The 14,860-nt window shown below is 35.8% G+C and overlaps 1 protein-coding gene across 1 annotated transcript in view; it reads left to right on the top strand.

Moving 5' to 3' along the window:
- The window catches only part of LEKR1 (leucine, glutamate and lysine rich 1), a 172,971-nt gene that overhangs the window by 102,293 nt on the left and 55,818 nt on the right, over window positions 1–14,860 (top strand). The gene's annotated exons all lie outside the window — the stretch shown is intronic.

The following is a 14,860-nucleotide window of genomic DNA, read 5'->3' as shown; positions in this document are numbered from 1 at the left end:
GACTGACTAAATATATTCATGTATTTGAATATGTTTTAGATTCCACACATAAGTGAGATCATACAGTATTTGTCTTTCTCTGTCTGACTTATTTCACTTAGCATAATGCCCCCAAGGTCCATCCCCGGCAAGATTTCATTCTTTTTTTATGATTGAGTAATACCACATTATATATATACCATATTTTCTTTATCCACTCATCCATGAATGGGTACATAGGTTGCTTCCATATCTTAGCTATTATAAATAATGCTGCAATGAACATTGGGGTGAATATATTTTTTTCAAGTTAGTGTTTTTATTTCTTCAGATAAATACTCAAAAGTGGAATTGCTGGACCATGTGGTAGTTCTATTCTTAAATGTTTCAGGAATGTCCATGCTGTTTTCCATAGCAGCTACACCACTTTCCATTCCCATTGATAGTGCACAAGGGTTCCCTTTTCTCCAGTCTTACCAACACTTGTTACCTCTTGTCCTTTTGATAATAACCATTTTAACAGGTGTGAAGTGATAGCTCAGTGTGGTTTTGATTTGTATTTCCCTAATGATTAGTGATGTTGAGCGCCTTTTCATGTGCCTGTTGACCATCTGTATATCTTCATTGGAAAAATGTCTGTTCAGATCCTCTGCCCATTTTTTAACCTGATTGTTTGTTTTATGGCTATTGAGTTGTATGAGTTTTGGATATAATCTCTTATCAGATATATTATTTGCAAATATTTTCTCCCATTTGTACATTGCCTTTAAATTTTGTTGATGGTATCCTTTGCTATCCTGAAGCTTTTTAGTTTGATATAGTCCCACTTGTTGATTTTTTTTGCTTTTATTGCCTTTGCTTTGGGTGTCAAATCCAAAACATCATTGCCAAAACAGATACCAAGGAGGTTACCACCCATATTTTCTTCTAGGAGTGTTATGGCTGCAGGTCTTTTATTCAAGTGTTTAATCCATTTTGAGTTAATTTTTGTGTATGGTGTAAGATAATGGTCCAGTTTCATTCTTTTGCATGTAGCTATCCAGTTTGCCCAGTACCGTTTATTGAAGAGACTGTCTTTTCCCTACCATATATTCTTGGCTCTTTTGTTGTAAAGTAATTGACCATAAATGTGTGGGTTTATTTCTGTGCTCTCAATTCTGTTCTATATGATCTATATGTTTGATCTATATGATCTATATATTGATCTATATGTTTGTCTTTATGCCAATATGATACTGTTTTGATTACCACAGCTTTATAAGAAAGTTTGGGGGCGCCTGGGTGGCTCAGTCATTAAGTGTCTGCCTTCGGCTCAGGTCATGATCCCGGGGTCCTGGGATCGAGTTCCACATCGGGCTCCCTGCTCGGCGGGAAGCCTGCTTCTCCCTCTCCCACTCCCCCTGCTTGTGTTCCTGCTCTCACTATCTCTTTCTCTGTCAAATAAATAAATAAAGTCTTTAAAAAAAAAAAAAAAGAAAGTTTGAAATTAGAGAGCATGATGCTTCCAGCTTTGCTATTCTTTCTCAAGATTGCTTTAACTATTCAGAATCTTTTGTGTTCCATGCAAATTTTAGGATGATTTGTTCTATTCCTGTGAAAAATGTCACTGGAATTTTAACAGGGATTGCACTGATGAAGTTTTTTGGGGGTAGTATGGACATTTTAACAATATTAATTCTTCCAATCCATGAACACAGAATATCTTTTCATTTATTTGTGTCTCCTTCAGTTTCTTCCATTAATGTCTGATAGTTTCCAGTGTACAGGCCTTTTACCTCCTTGGTTAAATTTATTCCTAGATATTTTATTCTTTTTGATGCAATTGCAAATGAGATTGTCTTCCTAATTTCTCTTTCTGATAGTTTGTTATTAGTGAGAAACACAACCGATTATTGCTTATTGACCTTGTATCCTCCAACATCTATTAGTTCTAAAAGTTTTTGGTTTAGTCTTTAGGGTTTCCATTATATATAATGTGTCATCTGCGTATAATGACAGTTTTACTTCCTTTTTAATTTAGATACCTATTTCTTTTTCTTGCCTAATTTCTCTGGTTAGGATTTCTAATACTATGTTGGATAAAGTAGCAAGAGTAGGCATCCTTGTCTTGTTCCTGTATCTTACAGAAAAAGCTTTCAGTGTTTCATCATTGAGTGTGATGTTAGCTGTGGGCTTGTCATATATGGCTTTACTATGTTGAAGTATTTTTCCTCTATACCTACTTTATTGAGAATTTTTATCATAAATAGATGTTGAATTTTATCAAATGCTATTTCTGTATCTGTTTAGATGATCATATTATTTTTATCCTTCATTTTGTTAATGTAATGTATCATATTGATTTATTTGTGGATGTTGAACCATCCTTGCATCCTTGGACTAAATCCCACTTGATTAGGGTGTATGATCCTTTTAATGTATTGTTGAATTTGGTTTGCTGATATTTCACTGAGGAGTTTTGCATCTATGTTCATCAGGAATATTGACCTATACGTTTCATTTCTTACAGTGTACTTGTCTGGTTGATATCAGGGTAATGAGGGCCTAGTAAAAGGAGTTCGTAGAAATATATTTCTTTATATTTGAAAGTTTAGACTTATGCTCACTGCTATGTCATTATTGTGTTCCCTTAAAAATACATTTTAAAAATCATTCTAATATTTTATATTCCCAATTCTCTTACTTTTAGAATTCACCTTTAGAATAAACTTAATCTTTTTCCATTTTAAACAACATAACTATCTCTTTGTTGTTTCTGTCCACCTACCCCCCACCCAACATTCCCCACTAATGTGGTATTAAATGAAAGCATGTTAGCCCAAGAATCAGAAGATGATGACTGTCCATACATTAGCCAGGTGACTCTGACATGCCATTTCTCCCTGATGAGTGTGTGTCCACATCTAGGCAATGGGTGGGTTGGACTAAGGCCTTGGAGGCCCCTCTGGGCTATAATGTGCTGTAATTTGATTCTAACTCTGATGCTGTTTGCTTTTTCCAAAGTTAAATAAATGTTCTTATTTTTACATTTTGATTTTTTCTTTTAAATCACCATTAAACAATTTCAACTTTGATTCAACTTTATAGTTTTTATGATTTTTTTTTCTATCTAACAATGTTTAATCTTGTTTTTTTCCACATTTCCCTTTATCTTTTAAAATATAGACATTCAAAAATTTAAATTCAAGTGATAACTCTGGTCCATATAGTTTAATAGTGGTTTAAGAGTAAAAAGCTATTAATAGCAGCCTAATTCTTTTTTTTTTTAAGATTATTTATTTATTTATTTGAGAGAGAGACAAAGATAGTAACAAAGAGCACAGGTGTGACAAGTGAGCATGAGCGGGGAGAAGAGGGAGAAGCAGGCTCCCTGTGAGCAAGGAGCCCGATGTGGGACTTAATCCCAGGACCCTGAGAGCATGACCTGAGCCAAAGGCAGCCACTTAACCGACTGAGCCACCCAGGGGCCCTATAACAGCCTAATTCTTAATGCCAAAATTTAATCTTTTTCATGGGAAGGTAAGCATATAAAATTTTGAAGACTAAATTGTTGGTTCTTTTTTAAAAATTTATTTACATAAGTTTGTCATTTTATGTTTAGTTTACACTAATATAACCTCCAAAATGCACAATTTATCTAAATTGATAGTACTCCTCTCAGAGGTCACTGTGACCCACAAATCAGTCCACTTAAATGATTTTCGTTTCACCTGGCAGAATAAAGTGTCCTTTACTTTTTGTCAGTAGTCAAATATTGGAAGACGGAGTTCAAATAAATCATTTCAGCATTATTGTCTTTCCTAAAATTTATTTGACCAAATTTCAAATTTATTCCAAGTGAAAAAACTTAAATTTTTTTTCAGTAAGCTTTTTGGTGTAATAAATAACACAAATATTTTAATAAAGTTATTTTGTATATATTTTAACATCTTCATTGCATTTTTTAAAAATAGCCTTATCAAGAAATAATTTAAATACCATAAAATTCACCCATTTTAGGTGTACAGTTTAATAGTTTTTAGGATATTTGTAGAAGTATATGACCACCATCAAAATCTAGAGCCTTTCTATCACGCCAAAAAGAAACGTCATGGTCTTTAACAGTCACTACCCTTACCTTTCTGCCCTTCCACATCACTCATTAATCTGCTTTCTGTCTCCATAGATTTACCTGTTCTGGATATTTCATATAAATAGAACCATACAATATGTAATCTTTCATATCTGACTTCTTTGACTTAGTATAATATCTTTGAGTTTCATCCATGTTGTAGCATGGGTAAGTACTATATTCCTTAATTAGTAGCTTCTTTATTAAAGTGAAAAATAATCATAATGAGCAGTGTGGTTCAGTTGAAAAATAAATAGTGATCAAATATTCAGCTTTCTGGCTCTGTTTATGCCTTTTACAGATCTTTGGACAAGTTATTAATTTCTTTGACTCAATTACTTCATCTGTGAAATGGAAATATGATAGTATTTCTAACCTATCTTAGAACATTAAGAGAATTAACAAAAAAAATGTAGGAACCCCCAAAGAACTACACAAATACAGAATATTAAACTTCATTTTAAGTTGGTTTTCCTGGTCTAATAGCAAACCAAATTATTATATTTGGGATAAAGTATTAGAATTAAAAAGCACTCCTTTAATAATAAAGGAATATTATAAATTTTAATTCCTGTTTGCCCAAAGGTCCATTTGCCTCCACTAATTTATATACTAGTCAGCCTTGGTTAGCTTTAACAAAACTAGGCACTCTTTCACTCATGGACTCACCCAGGCACACAACCTGCTGCTCGTAGACATTTACAGATTATCCACTTTTTGGGCCAATAGCATGAGTAATAGCTACCCTGTCTGAATGAGAAATAAATGACCACCCCACCCGCCCTGTGCCCCACGTCTCACCTCTTACTGACATTCCTCTTCTATTTGCTAATCACTAATACTATTCTTACATCATTAAAAAACAAAAATCATTCCTATGAGTTCAGGTAGCTTTCCTACGACAGTCTAAATAATAGCTAACATTCACGAATTACTAACCACATGCCAGGCACAATATAGTCACAGCGTACTCATTTATCATTACCCTCCTGCCCTCCTAGGTTAATCACTTTTATTATCTCCAGTTTACAGATGAGATCACCAAGGTGTAGAGGGATTAAGTCATTTGCCCAAAGCCACACAGTTACTAATGAGCACAATTGGAACCTGACTCTAGAACTGTGCTGCCAAAACTTGGCCTCTTAACCCTTAAATTCCACGACCTGGGAGCATTAAAACATATATCTTGTTATCATTAATTTATATTTCACGAGAGCTACTGTGCCAGACCACTTCCAGTACTGGTGATAAGCACAAGTTTCCATAAGGGGAAGGCAGAAGAGGTCTGGAGGACAGTAGACACCTGATGACAGGTTATGGGAACTCCTGATGGGTTATGTGATGGGTTATGAGATGGGTATGGGTATGTTTTAGGCTACTTTAATATGATTCTTTTGTTTTCTGTTACTCAAATAAGCCATGTTCACAACTGATTGGGAAATCTCAACATTCACAGAGAGTTCTAAACATTTGATGCAGATCCTCCTAGAGACTCTGTTTTGAATATATGTTTTTATAAGAATAACATACAAATGTAGTGATCTGAAGGGTGATCCGAAGGGGCACCTGAACCCCAATGTTTATAGCAGCAATGTCCACAATAGCCAAACTATGGAAAGAGCCTAGTTGAATGGATCAACAGATTGAATGGATAAAGAAGATGTACACACACACGTGCGTGCACACACACACACACACAATGAAATATTATGCAGCCATCAAAAATTGAAATCTTGCCATTTGCAACGACGTGGATGGAACTAGAGGGTATTACGCTAAGCGAAATAAGTCAATCAGAGAAAGACATGTATCATATGATCTCACTGATATGAGGAATTTGAGAAACAAGACAGAGGATCATAGGGGAAGGGAGGGAAGAATGAAACAAGATGAAACCAGAGAGGGAGACAAACCATAAGAGACTCTTAATCTCAGGAAACAAACTGAGGGTTGCTGGAGTGGAGGGGGTTGGGAGGGATAGGGTGGCTGGGCGATGGACACTGGGGAGGGTATGTGCTATGGTGAGTGCTGTGAATTGTGTAAAACTGATGAATCACAGACCCATACCCCTGAAACAAATAATATATGTTAATTAAAAAAAAGAATGGAATAATAGAGTTTTATAATCTCCAATCCCCCATTTCCTCTTTTATGAAAATTTTCCAGGTCATAAGTATCCATGGTATTTTGATTTAGGGTGAATCATAATTTATTTAATTGTATCCCAGTTTTGGACAGTTGTTTTCACTTTTTTTTCTGTTAAAATGATATTGTGATACATATCCTCATGCTGAATCTTTTCACATATCTGTGAGTGTTGCCTTATGATCTCTTTCATCTTCAAATTATAAACTGTTTTGTTTTTCATTTGACACTTTCAAATTATGTGATTGTGTGGTAGAATTTGTTTAATGCAATTAGCACAGAGTATGAAAGCAATCTTTTGAAGAAATTCTTTCCCTTTACCTATTTTACTGCCATCCCAGCACAACAAGGGGGGGAAGGGTATAACAAGAAGAATCAGAGCTCTGTGTGGCTGATGATGCACTTCATCTCCTTCACAGTCTTGCATAAAATTGTCCTGCATACAGAAATCTTTGTTAGCATTCTGATTGTAAAACACACCGATTCATTAAAGAAACTGATGTTTATGGTTATGTGACTCTTTGAAAATGTCTTAAATATTTTTAGATCTAAACTTCTCTGTCTTCATGTATTCATTTCCCTTATTATTAACCCTAAGTATTTTTTTTTTTAAAGACCTTATTTATTTATTTGAGAGAGAATGAGAGACAGAGAGCATGAGAGGGAGGAGCGTCAGAGGGAGAAGCAGACTCCCTGCCGAGCAGAGAGCCCGACGCGGGACTCGATCCCGGGACTTCAGGATCATGACCTGAGCCGAAGGCAGTCGCTTAACCAACTGAGCCACCCAGGCGCCCCAAAGTATTTTTCTTTTTATCCCATAAGTATTTTTAGCTAATATTCTGTTCATGGTGGGTCCCTGCCCATATCCATTACTAGTATTTTCCAGTCTTGAAAAATCTCATTATAACATATATGTATGATTTGTGAATTTATTTATATGTACAAATTTGTCAGAAAACAGAGTACTATTCTAAAGTATTCAGAAGTTTCTAAATCCATCAGGATTATTCCTGTGATATAGATGATGTATTATCTTCATTTGCCAGTTGAGAGAGAATAGTTTGGGTTTTTTTTTTTTGTTTTTTTTTATTTATTCATGAGAGACAGAGAGAGAGGCAGAGGGAGAAGCAGGCTCCCAAGGAGCAGAGAGCCCAATGCGGGACTCGATCCCAGGACCCTGGGATCATGACCTGAGCCGAAGGCAGACGCTTAACCATCTGAGCCACCCAGGTGCCCTGAGAATAGTTTTAATCAGGGTAAAAACGTTGGAATTTAAGGCTCCTCCTATCTTATCCATTCATAATTTACAATATTTCATAAGCCCCCCCATAAGTTAGAGTTATTTTCATGTTATATTGGATTGGTTTAATGTTCAGAATAAACTACAGTGAAGGTTTAGAAGCATTTTTTTTTTTTGCATTCTGAAGTAAATTTTTGATTCTTAATATTAGAATGTAATTCATTTCCAAATTTTAAATATCTGATTATCTCCTTAGCATGATTTAATGCATATCCCTACTCTCTCCTGCCCACACACACCTAGCTAAATAATTTTCTGGTTTTAATATAACTACATCTGGACTGAATTGCAACTTTTTAGCTGTGTGTCCACACCTGTTCTAGCATCTGATGTATTAAAGTCTCCAAATGTTATTTCAGTCCTTTCTGGCATTATGTGGAAAATGTTAATGTACTTCAAGTATACTTGTTTCAAAATAGATGTGAATCAAACCTCTGAAATATAAACCCTAAAATGAATTTTCCAAGTGGCTATATCACCATCTGAGCTTTGTAAAATGTTTGCTAAAGTTAAAATATGTTAATTTGCAATTGATATAGTTGAATACTCATTATAGAACTTTCTTCTTTTGGGCGCCTGGGTGGCTCAGTTGGTTAAGCTACTGCCTTCCGCTCAGGTCATGATCCTGGAGTCCTGGGATCGAGTCCCACATCGGGCTCCCCGCTCGGCGGGGAGTCTGCTTCTCCCTCTGACCCTCCCAACCCTCCCCCCTCTCATGTGCTCTCTCTCTCAGTCTCTCTCTCTCAAATAAATAAATAAAATCTTTAAAAAAAAAAACTTTCTTCTGTCATTGGTATATATTCTTACATCTGCAAAGGTTTCCTCTGTTAATGCTCATTTTAAAAAAAAATTTAAGTGAGACATTACTTTTGTAAAAGTCGAAGCTCATTAAACTATGGTGTAATAATATATACATATAAATATTCTCTAAATGCAGCATACTGATTATGTTCATTCACATTAGTTATATCTGATCAAAAATCCCACAATTTCAGCCATATAATTAACCATCTAACTAAAGTCATTTAAAATACTGGAAAAATAAAACAGGCTTAGGTTTAAAGGAGTTATTGATTTGTTATCTAAAACACAATCATCTTGAAGACAAAATGAGGCACTTGGTTATAATTTCTCTAATGACAAGGGAATATATTTTATTGGTATTTGTAGACTGAATCCAGTTTGCATGGACCCTACCTATAATGGAGTAGATGCTCAATGAGTGTCTAGTAAAGTAAAATAACCTATTTATAAGGAAGTTTGCATTTTAATGCCAAGACACGTATTAGATATTATCAATGAAAACTGCACAACTCTTCTGTTCCATGCTTTTTAACCCTAGATACATAAATATAAGCATTTAATTGCAGGCATTCTTATTCTACTATTTACAACATTTCATTTATTCATTCAACAATTATTTTTTGAATACTTCCATGTCTCAAACACTATGAATATAGCAGATAAGGTTTCTGCTCTCGTGGAACTTACATTCTAGTGAGTTTATATTGTGAAGATTAAATTAGTGTAATGCACATAGAATGTAGTGCCTGGTAGAGCAAATACTCAGCACTTATTAGTTGTGATGATGATGATGGAAGACACCTTTATATCAATGCTATTCAAAGCCATGAAACTAGATGAGATCCACTAGAGAGAAAATGCAGGTAGAGAAAAGGGCTACAAACTGAACCCTGGAGTGTTCTAAGAATAAGGATCCTCAACAGAGACTGAGAAACAATTAGCCAACAAAGTGGGAAGAAACTAGAGTATAGTGTAATGGAGACAAGAGGAGTGTTTCAAAGAGGAAGTAAACAAGTGTGTCAAATGCTGCTAAAAGGTTGAATTGTATAAGAACAGAGAATTGAATTTTGGAATTGCCAGGATAGCATGTCATTCTTAACTTTAAAAAGAGCTATTTCAGGGGTGCCTCGGTGGCTCAGATGGTTAAGCGTCTGCCTTCGGCTCAGGTCATGATCCCAGGGTCCTAGGATCGAGCCCCGCATCGAAGCTCCCTGCTCAGCCGGGAACCTGCTTCTCCCCCTCCCTCTGCTTCTCCCCCTGCTCATGTTCTCTCTCTCTCTCTCTCTCTCTCTCTCTCTGTATCTCTGTGTTTAGAATGAATAAATAAAAAAATCTTAAAAAAAAAAAAGCTATTTCAGATGAACATAGGGGAAGAGAAGAAAAATAAAGTAAGTTTAAAAATAAAGAAGGAGGCAAACCTTAGGAGACTCTTAGCCATAGGAAACAAACGGAGGGTTGCTGGAGGGGAGGTCAGTGGGGGGATGGGGTAACTGGGTGATGGGCATTAAGGAGGGCACATGATGTAACAAGCACTGGGTATTATATGCAAGTGACGAATCACTAAATTCTACCCCTGAAACTAATAATACACTATGTATTAACTAACTAGAATTTAAATAAAATTTTTTAAAACAGAAAAAAAGCTATTTCTGTGGAGGAGTGAAGAAGAAAGCTCGATTGGAGTAGATAGAAAAGAGACTGGGGGAAAAAAGGCAAATCATGAAAAGAGAGACAGGAATGACTAAGAAATGTAAAATGAGATGATCAGCTTCAATAGTGAGCAGAGAACTGCAGATTAAACCAACAATGAGACACTACTTTGCACTCTGTGGATTGGCAAAAAAAAAAAAAAAAGAAAGAAAAGGAAATAGCTCTTTCTGATAAGTATTAGGAAAGCAGGGGCCTTCCTTTAATGAGGTGGAAATGTACAGAGGTGCCTCCAGCCTGGGAACCATTTGGCATTAGTTAAGTGTGTGTATGCCTATGACCTCATAACTTTGTTCTGAGGACATGCGGCAGAAAAACTCCCCTGTAAGTACACAAGAAGATGGGTAAAAAGCTTTTGTCACAGGATTATCTGTGGTGACACAAAGTTGCAAGCAACTGGGTTCCATCACTATAGGGCTAGATTAGTAAAATGTGACATGTACACACTTTAGATATTATATGACAGTCCGAAAGAAATGAATCATATATATGGCTGCATGGGTAGGTCTCAAAAATAATGTGTAGTGAAGACAAGTAAGAATGAAAATGAGATGCATAGCTTAACACCACTTGTGTAGTTTTTAAAAACACCTGCAAAAAGTACTGTTTTTTTCCACACATAAGCAAATTAAAGTGTACATCAAATTCACGAACACTCTAGAATGGTTCCCTCTAGAATGGATCATTCCCAAATCCAAATAATATGTCCCAATGTCTTAAAAATGAAGTTAACAACCTTCCTTGTTACTATATACCCCTCTAGCTAGCTATTCACAGAATCAAATGCATTGTCTTTAAAGTTTCAACCTCATCCCCCACTTCCACATCAAGGTCTCTAACCCTGTTTTCTTTTGTACCTTGAACACACAGAACTGAGTTGATTAGACACCTTAGTACAGAGCATGCTCTCATCCTTGACTGTACAAGAAAGACCACTCTCCATATTTCTATAAAATATGTCAAACACAAAAATAAAGAGAATAATATAACAAATGTGGGTGAAGCCATCACCCATATTTAACAAGTTTTAACATGGCCATTGTTACTCTGTATATTGTTAAAGGAAAATATACAATAAACCCTTCATTTTTACCCTTGCCCCCATACAAGGATAACCACTGGTGACACCTGGACTGACTGCAAGAACAAAGTCCTCAAGGTGAAAAGTGATGAGATTCAGAGAAGAAGTGAGTGTGGGAGCCAGGTGGCCTCACTAGTTGCCACCAATGATAAGAGCTAGCAGGGAGTACTCACTCTGTGCCTGCCACTGTTCTCTTTATATATATTAAATCTCTTAATTCTCAATCCTATGCTGTAGTCAGCATTTTATAGATAAGGAAACTAAAGCACCTAAAGTCACACAGCTCATAGAAGCAGAGCCAGGATTTGAAAATAGGCAGTCTGGCTTTAGAGATCATGCACTACACCTTTATATTACCCTGTCATAGGAGTGTGTTAAAAATGGTGAACTTCTGTTTTTCCTCTTCCTCAACCATTTAAAAAAGTATAGAGCCTTCAGTTTCTCATTTTAAAAAAATTCCCCTGTTTGGGATCTCTGGGGGCCAATTCTGCTTGGTTGTTCTTTCATTCTGCTTCTTGAACCTACAATCAGTTTCCTCCACTTTGAACCAGATTGTGTGTGTGTGTGTGTGTATGTGTGTTTATCCAGAAAGCTTTAAGCTTGAAATATCTTTTCACTATAAAGGTTCTATTTATTGTTTTCTCAAACATTATACTATATATACTCTCCAAGTGACTGTAATGTTTTTTTATCCTTCTGTAAAATAGCTAACTATGAATACCTTTTGTATTTGTAGTTTGTAGAAACCTTTTGGAATAGCAGCATTCTCTTAAATGACTAATTACACCAAATCTGATGCCTGTGTAATGCTATCCAGCAAGCAGCTGGCTTCGTATGAAGAGAGGCTAAGAGCTCTTTTTTGTCTTGTTCATTTAAAATCATTTGCTTCTTATTTAATATCTGTAAAGAACGCAGTCACATCATAGTAGAATTTGCTGTTGTAAATTTTGGATTGTTTCCATGGGTTCCGCCTTACATCTGCATGGTGTTTAAAGCCAATGCTTCCTTTCTTTTTGTAGGCAGTTAGGGCCTTTTGCCTCATAATCCAATGTCATGCTGAATGACAGAAAATTGAAGTTGAATTTATTTAACTATAGAGAAGGACTGCACAGAACAATACACTTATTTAAGAACTCCTTGCCTCAGGAACTGAAGGAGCGGTCTTGTGCAGGTGGCTTAATCTCTCTGGTGCTTATCCTAACTGTGCTCCTTTATTAAGGACAGAAACTGGGCACTCTGCTTCCAAAAACAAAACGACCCTACTAGTCTACCAGAACCAATAATAAACCAATAGCATGCTTACTCCTCATTCAGAACAGTAAAGAGAAGTTCTGTGTATTTTTTAAAATAATTCTTAGCGCTTCTTTTTTAAAGAAAAATGTAACGAAAAGTAAAAACAACAACAAAAGAAACAGCCATGAAAATATGTTAACTCTTAATTATATACTGCTGGTCAGTTTACATTATGGATTATTCATGATGAATCTTTTTTTTCCTCAATTCTCTGTGGTATCTTCTCTGTTTATATAAAGTGATTTCTTTGTTGACATTACTTGTATTTTCTGTTTCTATTTACTTCACATGGCAGCGTTCAGTGGTTTCTGTGTGGTAGAGTAAAACATTTATTTTCTTTCCCTATTTTGACTCAGAGCTGCTGTAAATACATAGTAAATTTTCTGAAGGAAGTGGCTTCTTCACTCATTGGGCACTGTGAATTAGACTAAGCTGTCTATGCTTATTTTGAACCAGGGAGAAAGGGATATTTGGGGAGGGTATGCAGAGAGAATAATACTGGAAAGTATAGTAGCTTTTCCTTTCTTGCATGGGTCATGACTGTGTAGTTTATTTTCCTTTAAACCTAGTAAATTCTGGGAATATAATGCACAAGTATATTCAAATGTGAGCTTAAGAATGCTTTCCAAAGCAGGGCGCCTGGGTGGCTCAGTCGGTTAAGCCTCCAACTCTTGATTTCCGCTCAGGTTATGATCTCAGGGTTGTGAGATGGAGCCCTCCTTTGAGCTCCACTTCAGGTTTCTTGCTCAGTGGGGAGTCGCCTTGAGGTTCTCTCTTTCCCTTTCCCTCTGCCCCTCACCACTGCACTCTCTCATGCTCTCTCATGTGCACTCTCTCTCTCGCTTTCTCAAAAAAAAGAATACTTTCCAATGCTATAAAAATGGGGTTTTAAATTAGCTGCCATTTTTACTATCTACTATTGTAATTATCAGATGATTGAGAATTAATTGCATAAAATTCACATATCAAGTACCAATTATTTGGTCAAGATAATCAATTCTTCCTCTTAATAATAGCTGTATTTAGAAGTGATAACATGAAATTTATTACATAGGCTCAGACCCATGCTTCATCTAGTTTAAGATTATGTTTTGACAAAAGCACCAAAGGACATTAATAAGAAGGCATAATTGTTCTCTCTGAAGTCAATGTCATAAAGTTAGTCACAATGATACCATATTTGTCTTAATATCTTTCATTAATTATAATATATTAATTTTTAAACTTTCAAAATTTAAATCTAAACCATCTCTTGGAGTTAGACATTCTGCTAATTTACTGCATATTTTATGTAAAATACTTTTTATTCATCTTAAGTATACCCCTTTAAAGATTCTTAAACAGATCTATAGCTACACTAACCATACTTTCATGGACAAGTACCATATCCCCTTGTAGCTTTTATATCTTGAGAGCCCATGTAGGAGAGTTAGAAAGATAAGGACTTCGGGATGAGTCTAATCTGAGTTTGAATCACAGGAGCACTTCTAACTAGCTATGTCACCTTTGATAAGTTAGTTAATTACTCAGATCCTTAGAGTCTTCACTAGTGAAAATATGTATCTGTTTTTCATGGTAGTTGTGACTATAAATGAAATGATATAGGAGAAAACATTTTGCACAGTGCCACAGAGTGCACCATCAACAAACACTAATCTCTTTCCTTCCTTATTCTTCAGAGGATGGGTTGAAATCTTTTGGCCGTGCTGGTGTGAATAGAACCCCTCTACAAGTCCATATGAACTTAATGACAAAGCAATCCATTGTGCAACATTCATAAGAGATTGCTTTGTTTCAGAAGGTTGCACTCAAAAATAAATTATATGTATGTGATCTTTTCTCTCATATAATGGTATCACTTGATAACTGGGGAAAATGGACCCTACAAATACTATCTATCAGTTAAGTCCTTATTGACTTTTACTTTGAGGGGCCATTCTTTCAAACTGATCCCTTCAGCTGAGTTAAAAACCTTCAGTCAGTTAAACTGTTGGCTAATGCATTAATTCATTGTAAGATATTAGGCAAGTGGTGCCTGGGTGGCTCAGTTGGTTAAGGTTGATTTCTGCTTAGGTCATGATCTCAGGGTCATGAGATCGAGTCCCACTTTGGGATCCACACCATGCAGAGAGCCTGCTTAAGATTCTCTCTCTCTGTGCCCCTCCCCCTCTCTCAAAAACATATAAATAAATAAAAATAAAAAGCATATTGTAAGATACCAGGCAAGAGAATCAGAGAGTATCTCTTTTTTTTTTCCCCTCATCTGAAAAATGGGGCTATTTGCACCTAGATAGAAGTTTGAGGGATAACATTAAATAATGTATGTGTAAGTACTGGATAAACATGAAGATTTATACTAATTTCTGGCAAATTCTAATTAAAACATTCGTTTAGAGTGATTTTTGTCTTGTTTTGTTTTCTAATTTAAAGGAACTGGCTC

Source organism: Mirounga angustirostris, unplaced genomic scaffold (genome assembly GCF_029215605.1).
Source record: "Mirounga angustirostris isolate CCGP_5_RB_7025 unplaced genomic scaffold, mMirAng1.0.hap1 SCAF_1, whole genome shotgun sequence".
Lineage (NCBI taxonomy): Eukaryota > Metazoa > Chordata > Mammalia > Carnivora > Phocidae > Mirounga > Mirounga angustirostris.
This window is presented reverse-complemented; position numbering and strand designations above follow the sequence as displayed.